Below are 21,349 nucleotides of genomic sequence, written 5' to 3'. Positions count from 1 at the left end.
GGCGCGCTCAACTGATGAGTTGCTGGAAATGGTGGGAATGCACCCCTTGATGCCAGCAGATGACGGCCAGCACACAGGTGTGATAATACACGAAAGGGAGAAGTTGCGCACCCAAATCATCGCCAATCATCTAGACCCACCATCAGTGAAGATCGAGAACCCAAGGAACCCTAGGAGCTACATAGGAAGATGGGTGTACTGTACTCCTGGAGGAACATGCGAATACATGTATTGGTCATTTGAAGATCACGTAAACCATTATGGACATCTCGGAGGGATAACCAAGATATGGAGAGTAAGAGGAGATAACGAGAAGGATATGTTTGTGGTCGACAAGTCGACCAGAGGGGGGACTGAAGTGGGAGAATGGAAAACCAGACTCCCGTCCTTCACCTCTCGCGCTTGGCCTAGAGGGTCGCGGCCCAGACACCCGCCACGAGAAGAGTTTGCCCATTTACCAGATGACCAAATACCCTGGTACAGAAACATACGGATGTGTCCATCTGCCTGCCCAACAGCCCGCACTGGCCATGCCGACACCTGCGGCACGGACCAACTAGACTGAAATCTACACATCGTTAGAGATGCCATGACGACCTAGATAACGGGAAGCACCGCTGAACTATTATACACGCTGAACATTTCCACACCAATCTACACGAAGAACATACTCAGTGCTCTGACGTAGGCGACAGGCTTATTCACGGACGTGCATCTTTATTATTTTTACATAGGCTTTTAGAATGCAGAAACGCAAGACGCACCATGAGCTCATATATAACGCTTGCTCACGCTTCTCTTGAAACCCGTTACCATCATGAGAGATATAATGGAAACACGATACTGGCCATGAAACTGTATGCCACTATAACCTAAAGCATCCATGCACTAAATGGATTACTCGTGCACCAGGCCCAAGTAGGCCTCAAGCAAGAGTTCCCGTGGACATTAACAAAGCAAAAGTCAGGTTGCTGAGCCTGCAGAAAGAACCCAGTGGAGCAACCAGCCAAGGTCGTACTGTTGCAAACCCACAGTCAAGAAACAAATCTTCAAAGGCACGATGTTGCAACCTCGCACTCCACGTACCAATGTTAAAATCATATCTGCAAATTAAACCAGACATACAGTGGAAAAACAATATTAATTGTGCAGAATTATGCCTCAAACACGGTCCCTCCCCACGTGACCAAGCCGAACCTGACGAGATGCCAAAACCCAGGAGAGAAAAGGCGTCTGGGTACCTCGCTACGAGACGCAGGCCGACACACTTGAAAGGCTCAATGGACACCTGCTACAGTGGGAACGGTCAGTCTCCCACCTATGAATAAATCCTCACATTGCCTGCACGTACCCATACTGAAACACTGTTGCAACCACAGGTGCACCGTGTGCTGGGAACAACGGTGGTCCCAGGCTGGGGAGCTCACGGATGCACCAATCAGAACATGAGGTTCTTATCTCAGACGTCAGTAACGTTAGCCAATCCTCAGGGGTCTTCATGTAACAATTCTTATGTATCTAATTGTAGGGACAACCCAGATATACCACCTGACTACACCTTAACCACTAATATCATTCTCTATAGGCGTACTATACTAACCCCACCACTCGAGCAACCAATCAAGAGTGGCGATAGGTTCTTTTGGTAACTTTTTGGAATGACGCAAGTAGCGCGTCATAATGTAGTAAAAAGGGCCTGCGAGCCCCACTATTGTGTGTGTGTCAGGACGAACGCGTGCGCTCCTTGACCCATCCCTGCCGTTTGCATAATAAACGACAGAAGTTGCCTTGCTCCTTGTGTGTGCCTCATACTCTGTCTCGATCCGAGATATACACGGGAGGAGTTGGGGCCTCCCTGCCCGGAGGTCTGCGGACGGCCCGGCCGACCCCGGCAGAATTCCCCCCCGACAGTATGATCCAACTAAAGTAAGTACATTCACGAATGGGCCCTTGGTCGGTACAAACAGTATTTATACACCTCAGGCCTTTTGTGAATTAAGAAAAGTGTGTTCTTCGTTCTATTTTTCATCTCAAACTGATACCTTCATTTTACAAACATGTAAAGGCTGTTAAGACACTTGATTAATATCATTGATTCTGAATGTGGTCGCTTTTCATAGGATTAACCCTTTAACAATTTTGAAAGAGAATGGCGATACAATAGAGCTGCTTTTCCCAAAATGGTATTATTAATGTTGTTGCTGCATCTTCAAGTAAAAAGAGAATCCATTGGGTCACAGATTGAGCATGTTTCTTAACATTGAGTTAAGTTTGAAAATTTCAAATCTTTTATGTATGTTTCCGATGCAGATCTGCCCATCGACTCAGAATGACCTCACTGTTCATACATTTAAAAAAAATGCATAAAGGTTAAGGTGCTAGGCACAAAAGTGGATTTTTATGAAAAGTTATGCCAGAGAGTGAGAGCGAAAATGAATACCCTACACCACTAACCTTATGAATATTACTATCTTTGGCCTATAATTTAAGACAACAAGGAGACAAAGTGTGTTAGAGCAAGAGAGAGGTTCCACCGAGACTTGAACTCGGATCGCTGGATTCAAAGTCCAAAGTGCTAACCATTACACCATGGAACCCTTGTTGAGCAGAGCTTCATAAGGGCAATGAGAATATAGGGCACAGTCAAGATTTTTACTGACCTATAGTAACCGTTTACTGATATTATATCGAAGCAGCACTGTTGCTGTTGGATGCTGTGCAATCGCAAAGTATTGGCTTCATGTCTCATTTGGATCAAATTCTTCCTCTGGAGTCTAATGATATAGGAATATTACATATGTTCTCTGATGTGCTCTGTTTTTCCAGAATGAAGTGCATCATGCTACTGAATATGTGGGTTCCATGGTGTAATGGTTAGCACTCTGGACTCTGAATCCAGCGATCCGAGTTCAAGTCTCGGTGGGACCTTGGGGCTGCTTCTCTTTTAGAGTTGCCTTTCATTTGCAGATAGATATAACAGCAATAGCTTTGCTTTACAGCCCACTTTGATGGCAGTCTTCTTTGACCAAAGAATATTAATAGTTTCTGGGGATGACTCTCTTTTGCCACAAAGAAACTGCCCACTCTCGTATCTCCAAAGCTCCAAGGTATAATGGCTATTAAACTGGCTTTTGATCTCAGCGATTTGCATTGAAAGCCCAGGAGGCCCCTAAAATCAGTTGAATTGTTTCCTGATAATTTAGAGTTTATTTCTTCTTTCGAGAAAGGTGTGATCCAAATAAAGTAAGTACATTTAAACAAGGGCACTTGATCAGTAAATGCACTACTTTCTAGAACTCATAACTCTTGTAAGTTATAAAAAGTTTGCTCTCCATACAGTTTGTCAACTCAAAGAATTACATTTTTTACACATTTAATAAGACCATCAAATTGCTTGAAACATAGGAATGATTGTGAAAGTGAATATGATTCACCAAAATAATTGTATAACATTTTTTAATGTTAATAAAATAGGGCTTTTTCCAATCTTTTCACATCAATGTTGTTTCTGCATGTTCCAGTGAGCAGAGAATCTACTGCACATAGTGTGTACATTTTTCTTTTCATAGAGTTAAGGTTGGACATTATTCATCTGTGGAAAATGTTTCTGAGAGATATCTGGGTGCCCACTCTGATTGACCTTAGGGATTGTACATTAACGATATGTAGTTGCATCACTGTATTGGTATCAGGCACCAAAGTGCATTTAAATGTAATGTCGTGCAGAGAGAGTCGACTGAACTTCTGAATATTAACTCTGTTGAATTGTAATTTGAGAAATTAGAAAATGGAGTGTAAGAGCAAGATAACGGTCCCACCGAGACTTGAACTCGGATCGTTGGATTCAAAGTCCAAAGTGCTAACCATTACACCATGGAACCCTTGCAAGATGCACCTGAGAGCGTTGAATCAGAAATGGCAATATAGAGCACATTTACAATTTTTACAGATTCATAGTCCCAATTGACTGATATCATACAAACACAGCGATGTTGTCGATTGACGTTGTGCTATAGCAATCTCTGTGCTTTATAGAGCATGTAGATCAAATTCTTCCTCTTGAGGCATATGATTAAGCAATATTAAATATTGTTTCTGACTGCCTCTGTTTTGGCATAATGAAGTTCAGCATTTGCGGAAGTATTTAGGTTCCATGGTCTAATGGTTAGTAGGCTGGACTCTGAATTTAGTAATCTGACATGTTATAGCTATATTTTGTTTTCCTTTGGGTGTATTGTCATTTTATGCACATAGATTTCCTAGCAGTGGCTGTGATGAATAGTTCAATTTGATAGCAGCTTCCTTTTGAGAATTTGAAAAAAAAAGAATTAAATAGTCTCTCTGGATGACTCTGCTTTGATTTCTATGTGCACATCCCTTTTGCGTTTCAGAGGGATTGACCAACATACACAACAGTGCTTGGAAGACCTCTTCCTCCCTCATGGCATGTAAAGCTAACCTCTCTCCTACCGTGTGTTTTTTTACTTTTTAACTTCCCCTTCCGAGTCATGATCATGTAACTGAATTTACATTTTTAGATTTTGACTGCAGTAGTTGCTTGTTTTTCATTTTTATTTTTTGTGTACGCATACATCCCTTTTTGTGGGGAGGGGGGAGTGATGTCTGTTTACTTATATTAGCTAATATAGGTCATTTTATGTCCGCTTACAATATGTGTCAGGATTTTTTATGTCGTTTCCAATCAATGTCTAATATCAAGTGGTTTGCAGCAGTCATACAAAGGCACGTAACACCCCCAAAACACCTACATAAGTTAGAAATACTCCGGAAGAGTACTCAGTTTATGAAAAGGCGTCGAATCCCAAATAGAACTGTAAATGTAAGCTAGCAAGCAGACTGTGCACCCCTGTTTGGAACTATGACCTGTGTGTTGCCCTCTATTAACAGAACAATGTAACTGCAGCCCATGTCACATAAAATAGAAAGTAGAGATTATGCAAATTAACTCCCAGAAGAGCCTGGTGTCACCCCAAAAGGTGTCATGCTTTTCACACCAAGAAACATCCACACATAGATCCCTGCGAACCTCAAAAACGTACAGGAAACCCTGTCCAGCGCTTTGCTCCCAGAGGAGATAAGGTTGAAAAACCACCCTATGTTAAAAGTGTCCATAATCCATGCCAGCTGCCCTGTCTATAGAACCTGGCCGTTCGGGGCCATTCGGGGCCTAGGGGCATGAGTGGAAGGGTTTAACCTGCCTGGGTTCTTGGGCATGGTTTCATCATGCCTCAGTTTACAATGGCACTCTGCCACTTTGTCAGGCTTTAAAGAAGCCTGACTCCTGCAGAGCAAAAGATCTGATTATTTCCTTACATGTTTTGTACGTAAGAATGCGGATGGTGCTCTGAGCCTCCTATGGTGGTTATTAAGCATGGTATACATACCATAGCATGTAACTGTGCCTACAAATGGAACATTTTGTTCATTTATTAGGGAGTTGTGAAAATGGCAAAATCAAATTGCCATTACTGACACAGACCAGCTGCCGCTGTCCGGACATTTCGTCGAAAGACATTTCGTCGAAAGACATTTGGTCGACGTAATTTGGTCGAAAGCCAAATGGTCGATTTTTTTATTTATTTATATATATATTTTTTAGGTTGTAGTTTACGGAAAAAAAGGGGTTTTTAGAAAAAAAGGGGGTTGGGGGGACCCCCCAAACCCCCCCCCAAAAAAAAATGTGAAAATAAAAAACAAAGCAATTCGACCATTTGGTTTTCGACCAAATGGTTTCGACCAATTGTCCTGTCGACAAATTTTTTTCGACGAAATGTCTGGCAACCCAGCTGCCGACTGTTGCTATTGACAGGAGTTCCAGGTGTATAAACTGAGGAGATCACCAGTTCAATTACCTGTGAACGCATTTTGAAGCTCATTCACAACCAGTTCATGCCCGTTCTCTCCATTTTGGCTTTCTGGCTGGCCGAGGGGCCCTTCAGTAATGTTCTTTGCTAACCATTACACCATGGGCCCCTTGCTGGTGCAACCTGACAGAGTTGTAACAGAAATGAGAATCGAGATCTCATGCATCATTTTAACAAACTCATATTCCTAGCCCACGGATATTATGCAAATGTGGAACTGTTTAGTTGGTTGTTGCGCAATAGCAAACTCTTTGCTTTACAGCTCATTTGGATAGGATTCTTCCTCTGGAGGCATAAGATAAAAGAATATTGCATACATTCTCTAAAAGGCTCTTTTTTTGCTGCAATGACGTTCATCATGTCACTAAGTATGTAGGTTCCATGGTGTAATGGTTAGCACTCTGGACTCTGAATCCAGCAATCCGAGTTCAAATCTCGGTGGGACCTTGGGAATTACTGTGTTTGTTTTCCTCTCAGTGTCTTGTTTTAATAGCAATGACGCTGCTGTGTCGCCCACTTTCATAGCATTATTCCCTGGGTGCATTTGAAAAAAGAAAGATTTTCCATGGATGACGCTCTTTAGCCACAATGAAACCCACCACTTTCTGTGGTGTGAAAGACCCATGGTGTAATGGTAGCACCCTGGAGGTTGAATCCAATAATTTGCATTCAAATCTCTGTAAGAGTTTACCATCAGTCAAACCTTTCCCTTATGGTTTATTGTGGATGTCTTCTTTGAAGAAAGGTATGATCCAACTAAAGTAAGTACATTCACGAATGGGCCCTTGGTCGGTACAAACAGTATTTATACACCTCAGGCCTTTTGTGAATTAAGAAAAGTGTGTTCTTCGTTCTATTTTTCATCTCAAACTGATACCTTCATTTTACAAACATGTAAAGGCTGTTAAGACACTTGATTAATATCATTGATTCTGAATGTGGTCGCTTTTCATAGGATTAACCCTTTAACAATTTTGAAAGAGAATGGCGATACAATAGAGCTGCTTTTCCCAAAATGGTATTATTAATGTTGTTGCTGCATCTTCAAGTAAAAAGAGAATCCATTGGGTCACAGATTGAGCATGTTTCTTAACATTGAGTTAAGTTTGAAAATTTCAAATCTTTTATGTATGTTTCCGATGCAGATCTGCCCATCGACTCAGAATGACCTCACTGTTCATACATTTAAAAAAAATGCATAAAGGTTAAGGTGCTAGGCACAAAAGTGGATTTTTATGAAAAGTTATGCCAGAGAGTGAGAGCGAAAATGAATACCCTACACCACTAACCTTATGAATATTACTATCTTTGGCCTATAATTTAAGACAACAAAGAGACAAAGTGTGTTAGAGCAAGAGAGAGGTTCCACCGAGACTTGAACTCGGATCGCTGGATTCAAAGTCCAAAGTGCTAACCATTACACCATGGAACCCTTGTTGAGCAGAGCTTCATAAGGGCAATGAGAATATAGGGCACAGTCAAGATTTTTACTGACCTATAGTAACCGTTTACTGATATTATATCGAAGCAGCACTGTTGCTGTTGGATGCTGTGCAATCGCAAAGTATTGGCTTCATGTCTCATTTGGATCAAATTCTTCCTCTGGAGTCTAATGATATAGGAATATTACATATGTTCTCTGATGTGCTCTGTTTTTCCAGAATGAAGTGCATCATGCTACTGAATATGTGGGTTCCATGGTGTAATGGTTAGCACTCTGGACTCTGAATCCAGCGATCCGAGTTCAAGTCTCGGTGGGACCTTGGGGCTGCTTCTCTTTTAGAGTTGCCTTTCATTTGCAGATAGATATAACAGCAATAGCTTTGCTTTACAGCCCACTTTGATGGCAGTCTTCTTTGACCAAAGAATATTAATAGTTTCTGGGGATGACTCTCTTTTGCCACAAAGAAACTGCCCACTCTCGTATCTCCAAAGCTCCAAGGTATAATGGCTATTAAACTGGCTTTTGATCTCAGCGATTTGCATTGAAAGCCCAGGAGGCCCCTAAAATCAGTTGAATTGTTTCCTGATAATTTAGAGTTTATTTCTTCTTTCGAGAAAGGTGTGATCCAAATAAAGTAAGTACATTTAAACAAGGGCACTTGATCAGTAAATGCACTACTTTCTAGAACTCATAACTCTTGTAAGTTATAAAAAGTTTGCTCTCCATACAGTTTGTCAACTCAAAGAATTACATTTTTTACACATTTAATAAGACCATCAAATTGCTTGAAACATAGGAATGATTGTGAAAGTGAATATGATTCACCAAAATAATTGTATAACATTTTTTAATGTTAATAAAATAGGGCTTTTTCCAATCTTTTCACATCAATGTTGTTTCTGCATGTTCCAGTGAGCAGAGAATCTACTGCACATAGTGTGTACATTTTTCTTTTCATAGAGTTAAGGTTGGACATTATTCATCTGTGGAAAATGTTTCTGAGAGATATCTGGGTGCCCACTCTGATTGACCTTAGGGATTGTACATTAACGATATGTAGTTGCATCACTGTATTGGTATCAGGCACCAAAGTGCATTTAAATGTAATGTCGTGCAGAGAGAGTCGACTGAACTTCTGAATATTAACTCTGTTGAATTGTAATTTGAGAAATTAGAAAATGGAGTGTAAGAGCAAGATAACGGTCCCACCGAGACTTGAACTCGGATCGTTGGATTCAAAGTCCAAAGTGCTAACCATTACACCATGGAACCCTTGCAAGATGCACCTGAGAGCGTTGAATCAGAAATGGCAATATAGAGCACATTTACAATTTTTACAGATTCATAGTCCCAATTGACTGATATCATACAAACACAGCGATGTTGTCGATTGACGTTGTGCTATAGCAATCTCTGTGCTTTATAGAGCATGTAGATCAAATTCTTCCTCTTGAGGCATATGATTAAGCAATATTAAATATTGTTTCTGACTGCCTCTGTTTTGGCATAATGAAGTTCAGCATTTGCGGAAGTATTTAGGTTCCATGGTCTAATGGTTAGTAGGCTGGACTCTGAATTTAGTAATCTGACATGTTATAGCTATATTTTGTTTTCCTTTGGGTGTATTGTCATTTTATGCACATAGATTTCCTAGCAGTGGCTGTGATGAATAGTTCAATTTGATAGCAGCTTCCTTTTGAGAATTTGAAAAAAAAAGAATTAAATAGTCTCTCTGGATGACTCTGCTTTGATTTCTATGTGCACATCCCTTTTGCGTTTCAGAGGGATTGACCAACATACACAACAGTGCTTGGAAGACCTCTTCCTCCCTCATGGCATGTAAAGCTAACCTCTCTCCTACCGTGTGTTTTTTTACTTTTTAACTTCCCCTTCCGAGTCATGATCATGTAACTGAATTTACATTTTTAGATTTTAACTGCAGTAGTTGCTTGTTTTTCATTTTTATTTTTTGTGTACGCATACATCCCTTTTTGTGGGGAGGGGGGAGTGATGTCTGTTTACTTATATTAGCTAATATAGGTCATTTTATGTCCGCTTACAATATGTGTCAGGATTTTTTATGTCGTTTCCAATCAATGTCTAATATCAAGTGGTTTGCAGCAGTCATACAAAGGCACGTAACACCCCCAAAACACCTACATAAGTTAGAAATACTCCGGAAGAGTACTCAGTTTATGAAAAGGCGGTGAATCCCAAATAGAACTGTAAATGTAAGCTAGCAAGCAGACTGTGCACCCCTGTTTGGAACTATGACCTGTGTGTTGCCCTCTATTAACAGAACAATGTAACTGCAGCCCATGTCACATAAAATAGAAAGTAGAGATTATGCAAATTAACTCCCAGAAGAGCCTGGTGTCACCCCAAAAGGTGTCATGCTTTTCACACCAAGAAACATCCACACATAGATCCCTGCGAACCTCAAAAACGTACAGGAAACCCTGTCCAGCGCTTTGCTCCCAGAGGAGATAAGGTTGAAAAACCACCCTATGTTAAAAGTGTCCATAATCCATGCCAGCTGCCCTGTCTATAGAACCTGGCCGTTCGGGGCCTAGGGGCATGAGTGGAAGGGTTTAACCTGCCTGGGTTCTTGGGCATGGTTTCATCATGCCTCAGTTTACAATGGCACTCTGCCACTTTGTCAGGCTTTAAAGAAGCCTGACTCCTGCAGAGCAAAAGATCTGATTATTTCCTTACATGTTTTGTACGTAAGAATGCGGATGGTGCTCTGAGCCTCCTATGGTGGTTATTAAGCATGGTATACATACCATAGCATGTAACTGTGCCTACAAATGGAACATTTTGTTCATTTATTAGGGAGTTGTGAAAATGGCAAAATCAAATTGCCATTACTGACACAGACCAGCTGCCGCTGTCCGGACATTTCGTCGAAAGACATTTCGTCGAAAGACATTTGGTCGACGTAATTTGGTCAAAAGCCAAATGGTCGATTTTTTTATTTATTTATATATATATTTTTTAGGTTGTAGTTTATGGAAAAAAAGGGGTTTTTAGAAAAAAAGGGGGTTGGGGGGACCCCCCAAACCCCCCCCAAAAAAAATGTGAAAATAAAAAACAAAGCAATTCGACCATTTGGTTTTCGACCAAATGGTTTCGACCAATTGTCCTGTCGACAAATTTTTTTCGACGAAATGTCTGGCAACCCAGCTGCCGACTGTTGCTATTGACAGGAGTTCCAGGTGTATAAACTGAGGAGATCACCAGTTCAATTACCTGTGAACGCATTTTGAAGCTCATTCACAACCAGTTCATGCCCGTTCTCTCCATTTTGGCTTTCTGGCTGGCCGAGGGGCCCTTCAGTAATGTTCTTTGCTAACCATTACACCATGGGCCCCTTGCTGGTGCAACCTGACAGGGTTGTAACAGAAATGAGAATCGAGATCTCATGCATCATTTTAACAAACTCATATTCCTAGCCCACGGATATTATGCAAATGTGGAACTGTTTAGTTGGTTGTTGCGCAATAGCAAACTCTTTGCTTTACAGCTCATTTGGATAGGATTCTTCCTATGGAGGCATAAGATAAAAGAATATTGCATACATTCTCTAAAAGGCTCTTTTTTTGCTGCAATGACGTTCATCATGTCACAAAGTATGTAGGTTCCATGGTGTAATTGTTAGCACTCTGGACTCTGAATCCAGCAATCCGAGTTCAAATCTCGGTGGGACCTTGGGAATTACTGTGTTTGTTTTCCTCTCAGTGTCTTGTTTTAATAGCAATGACGCTGCTGTGTCGCCCACTTTCATAGCATTATTCCCTGGGTGCATTTGAAAAAAGAAAGATTTTCCATGGATGACGCTCTTTAGCCACAATGAAACCCACCACTTTCTGTGGTGTGAAAGACCCATGGTGTAATGGTAGCACCCTGGAGGTTGAATCCAATAATTTGCATTCAAATCTCTGTAAGAGTTTACCATCAGTCAAACCTTTCCCTTATGGTTTATTGTGGATGTCTTCTTTGAAGAAAGGTATGATCCAACTAAAGTAAGTACATTCACGAATGGGCCCTTGGTCGGTACAAACAGTATTTATACACCTCAGGCCTTTTGTGAATTAAGAAAAGTGTGTTCTTCGTTCTATTTTTCATCTCAAACTGATACCTTCATTTTACAAACATGTAAAGGCTGTTAAGACACTTGATTAATATCATTGATTCTGAATGTGGTCGCTTTTCATAGGATTAACCCTTTAACAATTTTGAAAGAGAATGGCGATACAATAGAGCTGCTTTTCCCAAAATGGTATTATTAATGTTGTTGCTGCATCTTCAAGTAAAAAGAGAATCCATTGGGTCACAGATTGAGCATGTTTCTTAACATTGAGTTAAGTTTGAAAATTTCAAATCTTTTATGTATGTTTCCGATGCAGATCTGCCCATCGACTCAGAATGACCTCACTGTTCATACATTTAAAAAAAATGCATAAAGGTTAAGGTGCTAGGCACAAAAGTGGATTTTTATGAAAAGTTATGCCAGAGAGTGAGAGCGAAAATGAATACCCTACACCACTAACCTTATGAATATTACTATCTTTGGCCTATAATTTAAGACAACAAGGAGACAAAGTGTGTTAGAGCAAGAGAGAGGTTCCACCGAGACTTGAACTCAGATCGCTGGATTCAAAGTCCAAAGTGCTAACCATTACACCATGTAGCCCTTGTTGAGCAGAGCTTCATAAGGGCAATGAGAATATAGGGCACAGTCAAGATTTTTACTGACCTATAGTAACCGTTTACTGATATTATATCGAAGCAGCACTGTTGCTGTTGGATGCTGTGCAATCGCAAAGTATTGGCTTCATGTCTCATTTGGATCAAATTCTTCCTCTGGAGTCTAATGATATAGGAATATTACATATTTTCTCTGATGTGCTCTGTTTTTCCAGAATGAAGTGCATCATGCTACTGAATATGTGGGTTCCATGGTGTAATGGTTAGCACTCTGGACTCTGAATCCAGCGATCCGAGTTCAAGTCTCGGTGGGACCTTGGGGCTGCTTCTCTTTTAGAGTTGCCTTTCATTTGCAGATAGATATAACAGCAATAGCTTTGCTTTACAGCCCACTTTGATGGCAGTCTTCTTTGACCAAAGAATATTAATAGTTTCTGGGGATGACTCTCTTTTGCCACAAAGAAACTGCCCACTCTCGTATCTCCAAAGCTCCAAGGTATAATGGCTATTAAACTGGCTTTTGATCTCAGCGATTTGCATTGAAAGCCCAGGAGGCCCCTAAAATCAGTTGAATTGTTTCCTGATAATTTAGAGTTTATTTCTTCTTTCGAGAAAGGTGTGATCCAAATAAAGTAAGTACATTTAAACAAGGGCACTTGATCAGTAAATGCACTACTTTCTAGAACTCATAACTCTTGTAAGTTCTAAAAAGTTTGCTCTCCATACAGTTTGTCAACTCAAAGAATTACATTTTTTACACATTTAATAAGACCATCAAATTGCTTGAAACATAGGAATGATTGTGAAAGTGAATATGATTCACCAAAATAATTGTATAACATTTTTTAATGTTAATAAAATAGGGCTTTTTCCAATCTTTTCACATCAATGTTGTTTCTGCATGTTCCAGTGAGCAGAGAATCTACTGCACATAGTGTGTACATTTTTCTTTTCATAGAGTTAAGGTTGGACATTATTCATCTGTGGAAAATGTTTCTGAGAGATATCTGGGTGCCCACTCTGATTGACCTTAAGGATTGTACATTAACGATATGTAGTTGCATCACTGTATTGGTATCAGGCACCAAAGTGCATTTAAATGTAATGTCGTGCAGAGAGAGTCGACTGAACTTCTGAATATTAACTCTGTTGAATTGTAATTTGAGAAATTAGAAAATGGAGTGTAAGAGCAAGATAACGATCCCACCGAGACTTGAACTCGGATCGTTGGATTCAAAGTCCAAAGTGCTAACCATTACACCATGGAACCCTTGCAAGATGCACCTGAGAGCGTTGAATCAGAAATGGCAAAATAGAGCACATTTACAATTTTTACAGATTCATAGTCCCAATTGACTGATATCATACAAACACAGCGATGTTGTCGATTGACGTTGTGCTATAGCAATCTCTGTGCTTTATAGAGCATGTAGATCAAATTCTTCCTCTTGAGGCATATGATTAAGCAATATTAAATATTGTTTCTGACTGCCTCTGTTTTGGCATAATGAAGTTCAGCATTTGCGGAAGTATTTAGGTTCCATGGTCTAATGGTTAGTAGGCTGGACTCTGAATTTAGTAATCTGACATGTTATAGCTATATTTTGTTTTCCTTTGGGTGTATTGTCATTTTATGCACATAGATTTCCTAGCAGTGGCTGTGATGAATAGTTCAATTTGATAGCAGCTTCCTTTTGAGAATTTGAAAAAAAAAGAATTAAATAGTCTCTCTGGATGACTCTGCTTTGATTTCTATGTGCACATCCCTTTTGCGTTTCAGAGGGATTGACCAACATACACAACAGTGCTTGGAAGACCTCTTCCTCCCTCATGGCATGTAAAGCTAACCTCTTTCCTACCGTGTGTTTTTTTACTTTTTAACTTCCCCTTCCGAGTCATGATCATGTAACTGAATTTACATTTTTAGATTTTAACTGCAGTAGTTGCTTGTTTTTCATTTTTATTTTTTGTGTACGCATACATCCCTTTTTGTGGGGAGGGGGGAGTGATGTCTGTTTACTTATATTAGCTAATATAGGTCATTTTATGTCCGCTTACAATATGTGTCAGGATTTTTTATGTCGTTTCCAATCAATGTCTAATATCAAGTGGTTTGCAGCAGTCATACAAAGGCACGTAACACCCCCAAAACACCTACATAAGTTAGAAATACTCCGGAAGAGTACTCAGTTTATGAAAAGGCGTCGAATCCCAAATAGAACTGTAAATGTAAGCTAGCAAGCAGACTGTGCACCCCTGTTTGGAACTATGAACTGTGTGTTGCCCTCTATTAACAGAACAATGTAACTGCAGCCCATGTCACATAAAATAGAAAGTAGAGATTATGCAAATTAACTCCCAGAAGAGCCTGGTGTCACCCCAAAAGGTGTCATGCTTTTCACACCAAGAAACATCCACACATAGATCCCTGCGAACCTCAAAAACGTACAGGAAACCCTGTCCAGCGCTTTGCTCCCAGAGGAGATAAGGTTGAAAAACCACCCTATGTTAAAAGTGTCCATAATCCATGCCAGCTGCCCTGTCTATAGAACCTGGCCGTTCGTGGCCTAGGGGCATGAGTGGAAGGGTTTAACCTGCCTGGGTTCTTGGGCATGGTTTCATCATGCCTCAGTTTACAATGGCACTCTGCCACTTTGTCAGGCTTTAAAGAAGCCTGACTCCTGCAGAGCAAAAGATCTGATTATTTCCTTACATGTTTTGTACGTAAGAATGCGGATGGTGCTCTGAGCCTCCTATGGTGGTTATTAAGCATGGTATACATACCATAGCATGTAACTGTGCCTACAAATGGAACATTTTGTTCATTTATTAGGGAGTTGTGAAAATGGCAAAATCAAATTGCCATTACTGACACAGACCAGCTGCCGCTGTCCGGACATTTCGTCGAAAGACATTTCGTCGAAAGACATTTGGTCGACGTAATTTGGTCGAAAGCCAAATGGTCGATTTTTTTATTTATTTATATATATATTTTTTAGGTTGTAGTTTACGGAAAAAAAGGGGTTTTTAGAAAAAAAGGGGGTTGGGGGGACCCCCCAAACCCCCCCCCCAAAAAAAAATGTGAAAATAAAAAACAAAGCAATTTGACCATTTGGTTTTCGACCAAATGGTTTCGACCAATTGTCCTGTCGACAAATTTTTTTCGACGAAATGTCTGGCAACCCAGCTGCCGACTGTTGCTATTGACAGGAGTTCCAGGTGTATAAACTGAGGAGATCACCAGTTCAATTACCTGTGAACGCATTTTGAAGCTCATTCACAACTAGTTCATGCCCGTTCTCTCCATTTTGGCTTTCTGGCTGGCCGAGGGGCCCTTCAGTAATGTTCTTTGCTAACCATTACACCATGGGCCCCTTGCTGGTGCAACCTGACAGAGTTGTAACAGAAATGAGAATCGAGATCTCATGCATCATTTTAACAAACTCATATTCCTAGCCCACGGATATTATGCAAATGTGGAACTGTTTAGTTGGTTGTTGCGCAATAGCAAACTCTTTGCTTTACAGCTCATTTGGATAGGATTCTTCCTCTGGAGGCATAAGATAAAAGAATATTGCATACATTCTCTAAAAGGCTCTTTTTTTGCTGCAATGACGTTCATCATGTCACTAAGTATGTAGGTTCCATGGTGTAATGGTTAGCACTCTGGACTCTGAATCCAGCGATCCGAGTTCAAATCTCGGTGGGACCTTGGGAATTACTGTGTTTGTTTTCCTCTCAGTGTCTTGTTTTAATAGCAATGACGCTGCTGTGTCGTCCACTTTCATAGCATTATTCCCTGGGTGCATTTGAAAAAAGAAAGATTTTCCATGGATGACGCTCTTTAGCCACAATGAAACCCACCACTTTCTGTGGTGTGAAAGACCCATGGTGTAATGGTAGCACCCTGGAGGTTGAATCCAATAATTTGCATTCAAATCTCTGTAAGAGTTTACCATCAGTCAAACCTTTCCCTTATGGTTTATTGTGGATGTCTTCTTTGAAGAAAGGTATGATCCAACTAAAGTAAGTACATTCACGAATGGGCCCTTGGTCGGTACAAACAGTATTTATACACCTCAGGCCTTTTGTGAATTAAGAAAAGTGTGTTCTTCGTTCTATTTTTCATCTCAAACTGATACCTTCATTTTACAAACATGTAAAGGCTGTTAAGACGCTTGATTAATATCATTGATTCTGAATGTGGTCGCTTTTCATAGGATTAACCCTTTAACAATTTTGAAAGAGAATGGCGATACAATAGAGCTGCTTTTCCCAAAATGGTATTATTAATGTTGTTGCTGCATCTTCAAGTAAAAAGAGAATCCATTGGGTCACAGATTGAGCATGTTTCTTAACATTGAGTTAAGTTTGAAAATTTCAAATCTTTTATGTATGTTTCCGATGCAGATCTGCCCATCGACTCAGAATGACCTCACTGTTCATACATTTAAAAAAAATGCATAAAGGTTAAGGTGCTAGGCACAAAAGTGGATTTTTATGAAAAGTTATGCCAGAGAGTGAGAGCGAAAATGAATACCCTACACCACTAACCTTATGAATATTACTATCTTTGGCCTATAATTTAAGACAACAAGGAGACAAAGTGTGTTAGAGCAAGAGAGAGGTTCCACCATCGCTGGATTCAAAGTCCAAAGTGCTAACCATTACACCATGGAACCCTTGTTGAGCAGAGCTTCATAAGGGCAATGAGAATATAGGGCACAGTCAAGATTTTTACTGACCTATAGTAACTGTTTACTGATATTATATCGAAGCAGCACTGTTGCTGTTGGATGCTGTGCAATCGCAAAGTATTGGCTTCATGTCTCATTTGGATCAAATTCTTCCTCTGGAGTCTAATGATATAGGAATATTACATATTTTCTCTGATGTGCTCTGTTTTTCCAGAATGAAGTGCATCATGCTACTGAATATGTGGGTTCCATGGTGTAATGGTTAGCACTCTGGACTCTGAATCCTTGGGGCTGCTTCTCTTTTAGAGTTGCCTTTCATTTGCAGATAGATATAACAGCAATAGCTTTGCTTTACAGCCCACTTTGATGGCAGTCTTCTTTAACCAAAGAATATTAATAGTTTCTGGGGATGACTCTCTTTTGCCACAAAGAAACTGCCCACTCTCATATCTCCAAAGCTCCAAGGTATAATGGCTATTAAACTGGCTTTTGATCTCAGCGATTTGCATTGAAAGCCCAGGAGGCCCCTAAAATCAGTTGAATTGTTTCCTGATAATTTAGAGTTTATTTCTTCTTTCGAGAAAGGTGTGATCCAAATAAAGTAAGTACATTTAAACAAGGGCACTTGATCAGTAAATGCACTACTTTCTAGAACTCATAACTCTTGTAAGTTATAAAAAGTTTGCTCTCCATACAGTTTGTCAACTCAAAGAATTACATTTTTTACACATTTAATAAGACCATCAAATTGCTTGAAACATAGGAATGATTGTGAAAGTGAATATGATTCACCAAAATAATTGTATAACATTTTTTAATGTTAATAAAATAGGGCTTTTTCCAATCTTTTCACATCAATGTTGTTTCTGCATGTTCCAGTGAGCAGAGAATCTACTGCACATAGTGTGTACATTTTTCTTTTCATAGAGTTAAGGTTGGACATTATTCATCTGTGGAAAATGTTTCTGAGAGATATCTGGGTGCCCACTCTGATTGACCTTAGGGATTGTACATTAACGATATGTAGTTGCATCACTGTATTGGTATCAGGCACCAAAGTGCATTTAAATGTAATGTCGTGCAGAGAGAGTCGACTGAACTTCTGAATATTAACTCTGTTGAATTGTAATTTGAGAAATTAGAAAATGGAGTGTAAGAGCAAGATAACGGTCCCACCGAGACTTGAACTCGGATCGTTGGATTCAAAGTCCGAAGTGCTAACCATTACACCATGGAACCCTTGCAAGATGCACCTGAGAGCGTTGAATCAGAAATGGCAATATAGAGCACATTTACAATTTTTACAGATTCATAGTCCCAATTGACTGATATCATACAAACACAGCGATGTTGTCGATTGACGTTGTGCTATAGCAATCTCTGTGCTTTATAGAGCATGTAGATCAAATTCTTCCTCTTGAGGCATATGATTAAGCAATATTAAATATTGTTTCTGACTGCCTCTGTTTTGGCATAATGAAGTTCAGCATTTGCGGAAGTATTTAGGTTCCATGGTCTAATGGTTAGTAGGCTGGACTCTGAATTTAGTAATCTGACATGTTATAGCTATATTTTGTTTTCCTTTGGGTGTATTGTCATTTTATGCACATAGATTTCCTTAGCAGTGGCTGTGATGAATAGTTCAATTTGATAGCAGCTTCCTTTTGAGAATTTGAAAAAAAAAGAATTAAATAGTCTCTCTGGATGACTCTGCTTTGATTTCTATGTGCACATCCCTTTTGCGTTTCAGAGGGATTGACCAACATACACAACAGTGCTTGGAAGACCTCTTCCTCCCTCATGGCATGTAAAGCTAACCTCTCTCCTACCGTGTGTTTTTTTACTTTTTAACTTCCCCTTCCGAGTCATGATCATGTAACTGAATTTACATTTTTAGATTTTAACTGCAGTAGTTGCTTGTTTTTCATTTTTATTTTTTGTGTACGCATACATCCCTTTTTGTGGGGAGGGGGGAGTGATGTCTGTTTACTTATATTAGCTAATATAGGTCATTTTATGTCCGCTTACAATATGTGTCAGGATTTTTTATGTCGTTTCCAATCAATGTCTAATATCAAGTGGTTTGCAGCAGTCATACAAAGGCACGTAACACCCCCAAAACACCTACATAAGTTAGAAATACTCCGGAAGAGTACTCAGTTTATGAAAAGGCGGTGAATCCCAAATAGAACTGTAAATGTAAGCTAGCAAGCAGACTGTGCACCCCTGTTTGGAACTATGACCTGTGTGTTGCCCTCTATTAACAGAACAATGTAACTGCAGCCCATGTCACATAAAATAGAAAGTAGAGATTATGCAAATTAACTCCCAGAAGAGCCTGGTGTCACCCCAAAAGGTGTCATGCTTTTCACACCAAGAAACATCCACACATAGATCCCTGCGAACCTCAAAAACGTACAGGAAACCCTGTCCAGCGCTTTGCTCCCAGAGGAGATAAGGTTGAAAAACCACCCTATGTTAAAAGTGTCCATAATCCATGCCAGCTGCCCTGTCTATAGAACCTGGCTGTTCGTGGCCATTCGGGGCCTAGGGGCATGAGTGGAAGGGTTTAACCTGCCTGGGTTCTTGGGCATGGTTTCATCATGCCTCAGTTTACAATGGCACTCTGCCACTTTGTCAGGCTTTAAAGAAGCCTGACTCCTGCAGAGCAAAAGATCTGATTATTTCCTTACATGTTTTGTACGTAAGAATGCGGATGGTGCTCTGAGCCTCCTATGGTGGTTATTAAGCATCGTATACATACCATAGCATGTAACTGTGCCTACAAATGGAACATTTTGTTCATTTATTAGGGAGTTGTGAAAATGGCAAAATCAAATTGCCATTACTGACACAGACCAGCTGCCGCTGTCCGGACATTTCGTCGAAAGACATTTCGTCGAAAGACATTTGGTCGATGTAATTTGGTCGAAAGCCAAATGGTCGATTTTTTTATTTATTTATATATATTTTTTAGGTTGTAGTTTACGGAAAAAAAGGGGGGTTGGGGGGACCCCCCAAACCCCCCCCAAAAAAAAATGTGAAAATAAAAAACAAAGCAATTCGACCATTTGGTTTTCGACCAAATGGTTTCGACCAATTGTCCTGTCGACAAATTTTTTTCGACGAAATGTCTGGCAACCCAGCTGCCGACTGTTGCTATTGACAGGAGTTCCAGGTGTATAAACTGAGGAGATCACCAGTTCAATTACCTGTGAACGCATTTTGAAGCTCATTCACAACTAGTTCATGCACGTTCTCTCCATTTTGGCTTTCTGGCTGGCTGAGGGGCCCTTCAGTAATGTTCTTTGCTAACCATTACACCATGGGCCCCTTGCTGGTGCAACCTGACAGAGCTGTAACAGAAATGAGAATCGAGATCTCATGCATCATTTTAACAAACTCATATTCCTAGCCCACGGATATTATGCAAATGTGGAACTGTTTAGTTGGTTGTTGCGCAATAGCAAACTCTTTGCTTTACAGCTCATTTGGATAGGATTCTTCCTCTGGAGGCATAAGATAAAAGAATATTGCATACATTCTCTAAAAGGCTCTTTTTTTGCTGCAATGACATTCATCATGTCACTAAGTATGTAGGTTCCATGGTGTAATGGTTAGCACTCTGGACTCTGAATCCAGCGATCCAAGTTCAAATCTCGGTGGGACCTTGGGAATTACTGTGTTTGTTTTCCTCTCAGTGTCTTGTTTTAATAGCAATGACGCTGCTGTGTCGCCCACTTTCATAGCATTATTCCCTGGGTGCATTTGAAAAAAGAAAGATTTTCCATGGATGACGCTCTTTAGCCACAATGAAACCCACCACTTTCTGTGGTGTGAAAGACCCATGGTGTAATGGTAGCACCCTGGAGGTTGAATCCAATAATTTGCATTCAAATCTCTGTAAGAGTTTACCATCAGTCAAACCTTTCCCTTATGGTTTATTGTGGATGTCTTCTTTGAAGAAAGGTATGATCCAACTAAAGTAAGTACATTCACGAATGGGCCCTTGGTCGGTACAAACAGTATTTATACACCTCAGGCCTTTTGTGAATTAAGAAAAGTGTGTTCTTCGTTCTTTTTTTCATCTCAAACTGATACCTTCATTTTACAAACATGTAAAGGCTGTTAAGACGCTTGATTAATATCATTGATTCTGAATGTGGTCGCTTTTCATAGGATTAACCCTTTAACAATTTTGAAAGAGAATGGCGATACAATAGAGCTGCTTTTCCCAAAATGGTATTATTAATGTTGTTGCTGCATCTTCAAGTAAAAAGAGAATCCATTGGGTCACAGATTGAGCATGTTTCTTAACATTGAGTTAAGTTTGAAAATTTCAAATCTTTTATGTATGTTTCCGATGCAGATCTGCCCATCGACTCAGAATGACCTCACTGTTCATACATTTAAAAAAAATGCATAAAGGTTAAGGTGCTAGGCACAAAAGTGGATTTTTATGAAAAGTTATGCCAGAGAGTGAGAGCGAAAATGAATACCCTACACCACTAACCTTATGAATATTACTATCTTTGGCCTATAATTTAAGACAACAAGGAGACAAAGTGTGTTAGAGCAAGAGAGAGGTTCCACCATCGCTGGATTCAAAGTCC

General features: G+C 40.0%; 13 non-coding genes across 13 annotated transcripts; 7 read left to right on the top strand and 6 right to left on the bottom strand.

The window, feature by feature from the left end:
- Window positions 1-2,525: 2,525 nt before the first annotated feature.
- TRNAQ-UUG (transfer RNA glutamine (anticodon UUG)) lies at window positions 2,526-2,597 on the bottom strand. Its single transcript has one exon. It is a non-coding gene; the product is annotated as a tRNA-Gln (tRNA).
- Window positions 2,598-2,856: 259 nt separating this feature from the next.
- On the top strand, window positions 2,857-2,928 carry TRNAQ-CUG (transfer RNA glutamine (anticodon CUG)). Its single transcript has one exon. It is a non-coding gene; the product is annotated as a tRNA-Gln (tRNA).
- Window positions 2,929-3,809: 881 nt separating this feature from the next.
- Window positions 3,810-3,881, bottom strand: TRNAQ-UUG (transfer RNA glutamine (anticodon UUG)). Its single transcript has one exon. It is a non-coding gene; the product is annotated as a tRNA-Gln (tRNA).
- A 2,379-nt stretch (window positions 3,882-6,260) lies between these two features.
- Window positions 6,261-6,332, top strand: TRNAQ-CUG (transfer RNA glutamine (anticodon CUG)). Its single transcript has one exon. It is a non-coding gene; the product is annotated as a tRNA-Gln (tRNA).
- Window positions 6,333-7,245: 913 nt separating this feature from the next.
- On the bottom strand, window positions 7,246-7,317 carry TRNAQ-UUG (transfer RNA glutamine (anticodon UUG)). Its single transcript has one exon. It is a non-coding gene; the product is annotated as a tRNA-Gln (tRNA).
- A 259-nt stretch (window positions 7,318-7,576) lies between these two features.
- On the top strand, window positions 7,577-7,648 carry TRNAQ-CUG (transfer RNA glutamine (anticodon CUG)). The gene has a single exon. It is a non-coding gene; the product is annotated as a tRNA-Gln (tRNA).
- Window positions 7,649-8,529: 881 nt separating this feature from the next.
- TRNAQ-UUG (transfer RNA glutamine (anticodon UUG)) lies at window positions 8,530-8,601 on the bottom strand. Its single transcript has one exon. It is a non-coding gene; the product is annotated as a tRNA-Gln (tRNA).
- Window positions 8,602-10,968: 2,367 nt separating this feature from the next.
- TRNAQ-CUG (transfer RNA glutamine (anticodon CUG)) lies at window positions 10,969-11,040 on the top strand. The gene has a single exon. It is a non-coding gene; the product is annotated as a tRNA-Gln (tRNA).
- Window positions 11,041-12,284: 1,244 nt separating this feature from the next.
- Window positions 12,285-12,356, top strand: TRNAQ-CUG (transfer RNA glutamine (anticodon CUG)). Its single transcript has one exon. It is a non-coding gene; the product is annotated as a tRNA-Gln (tRNA).
- An 881-nt stretch (window positions 12,357-13,237) lies between these two features.
- On the bottom strand, window positions 13,238-13,309 carry TRNAQ-UUG (transfer RNA glutamine (anticodon UUG)). Its single transcript has one exon. It is a non-coding gene; the product is annotated as a tRNA-Gln (tRNA).
- Window positions 13,310-15,679: 2,370 nt separating this feature from the next.
- TRNAQ-CUG (transfer RNA glutamine (anticodon CUG)) lies at window positions 15,680-15,751 on the top strand. The gene has a single exon. It is a non-coding gene; the product is annotated as a tRNA-Gln (tRNA).
- A 2,152-nt stretch (window positions 15,752-17,903) lies between these two features.
- On the bottom strand, window positions 17,904-17,975 carry TRNAQ-UUG (transfer RNA glutamine (anticodon UUG)). The gene has a single exon. It is a non-coding gene; the product is annotated as a tRNA-Gln (tRNA).
- A 2,360-nt stretch (window positions 17,976-20,335) lies between these two features.
- TRNAQ-CUG (transfer RNA glutamine (anticodon CUG)) lies at window positions 20,336-20,407 on the top strand. Its single transcript has one exon. It is a non-coding gene; the product is annotated as a tRNA-Gln (tRNA).
- The last annotated feature ends 942 nt before the right edge of the window (window positions 20,408-21,349 follow it).

This window comes from Ambystoma mexicanum, chromosome 5p (genome assembly GCF_040938575.1).
Source record: "Ambystoma mexicanum isolate Mex_15411 chromosome 5p, UKY_AmexF1_1, whole genome shotgun sequence".
Classification (NCBI taxonomy): Eukaryota; Metazoa; Chordata; class Amphibia; order Caudata; family Ambystomatidae; genus Ambystoma; species Ambystoma mexicanum.
The sequence above is the reverse complement of the archived record's forward strand: the minus strand, read 5'-3'. Positions and strand labels throughout refer to the sequence as shown.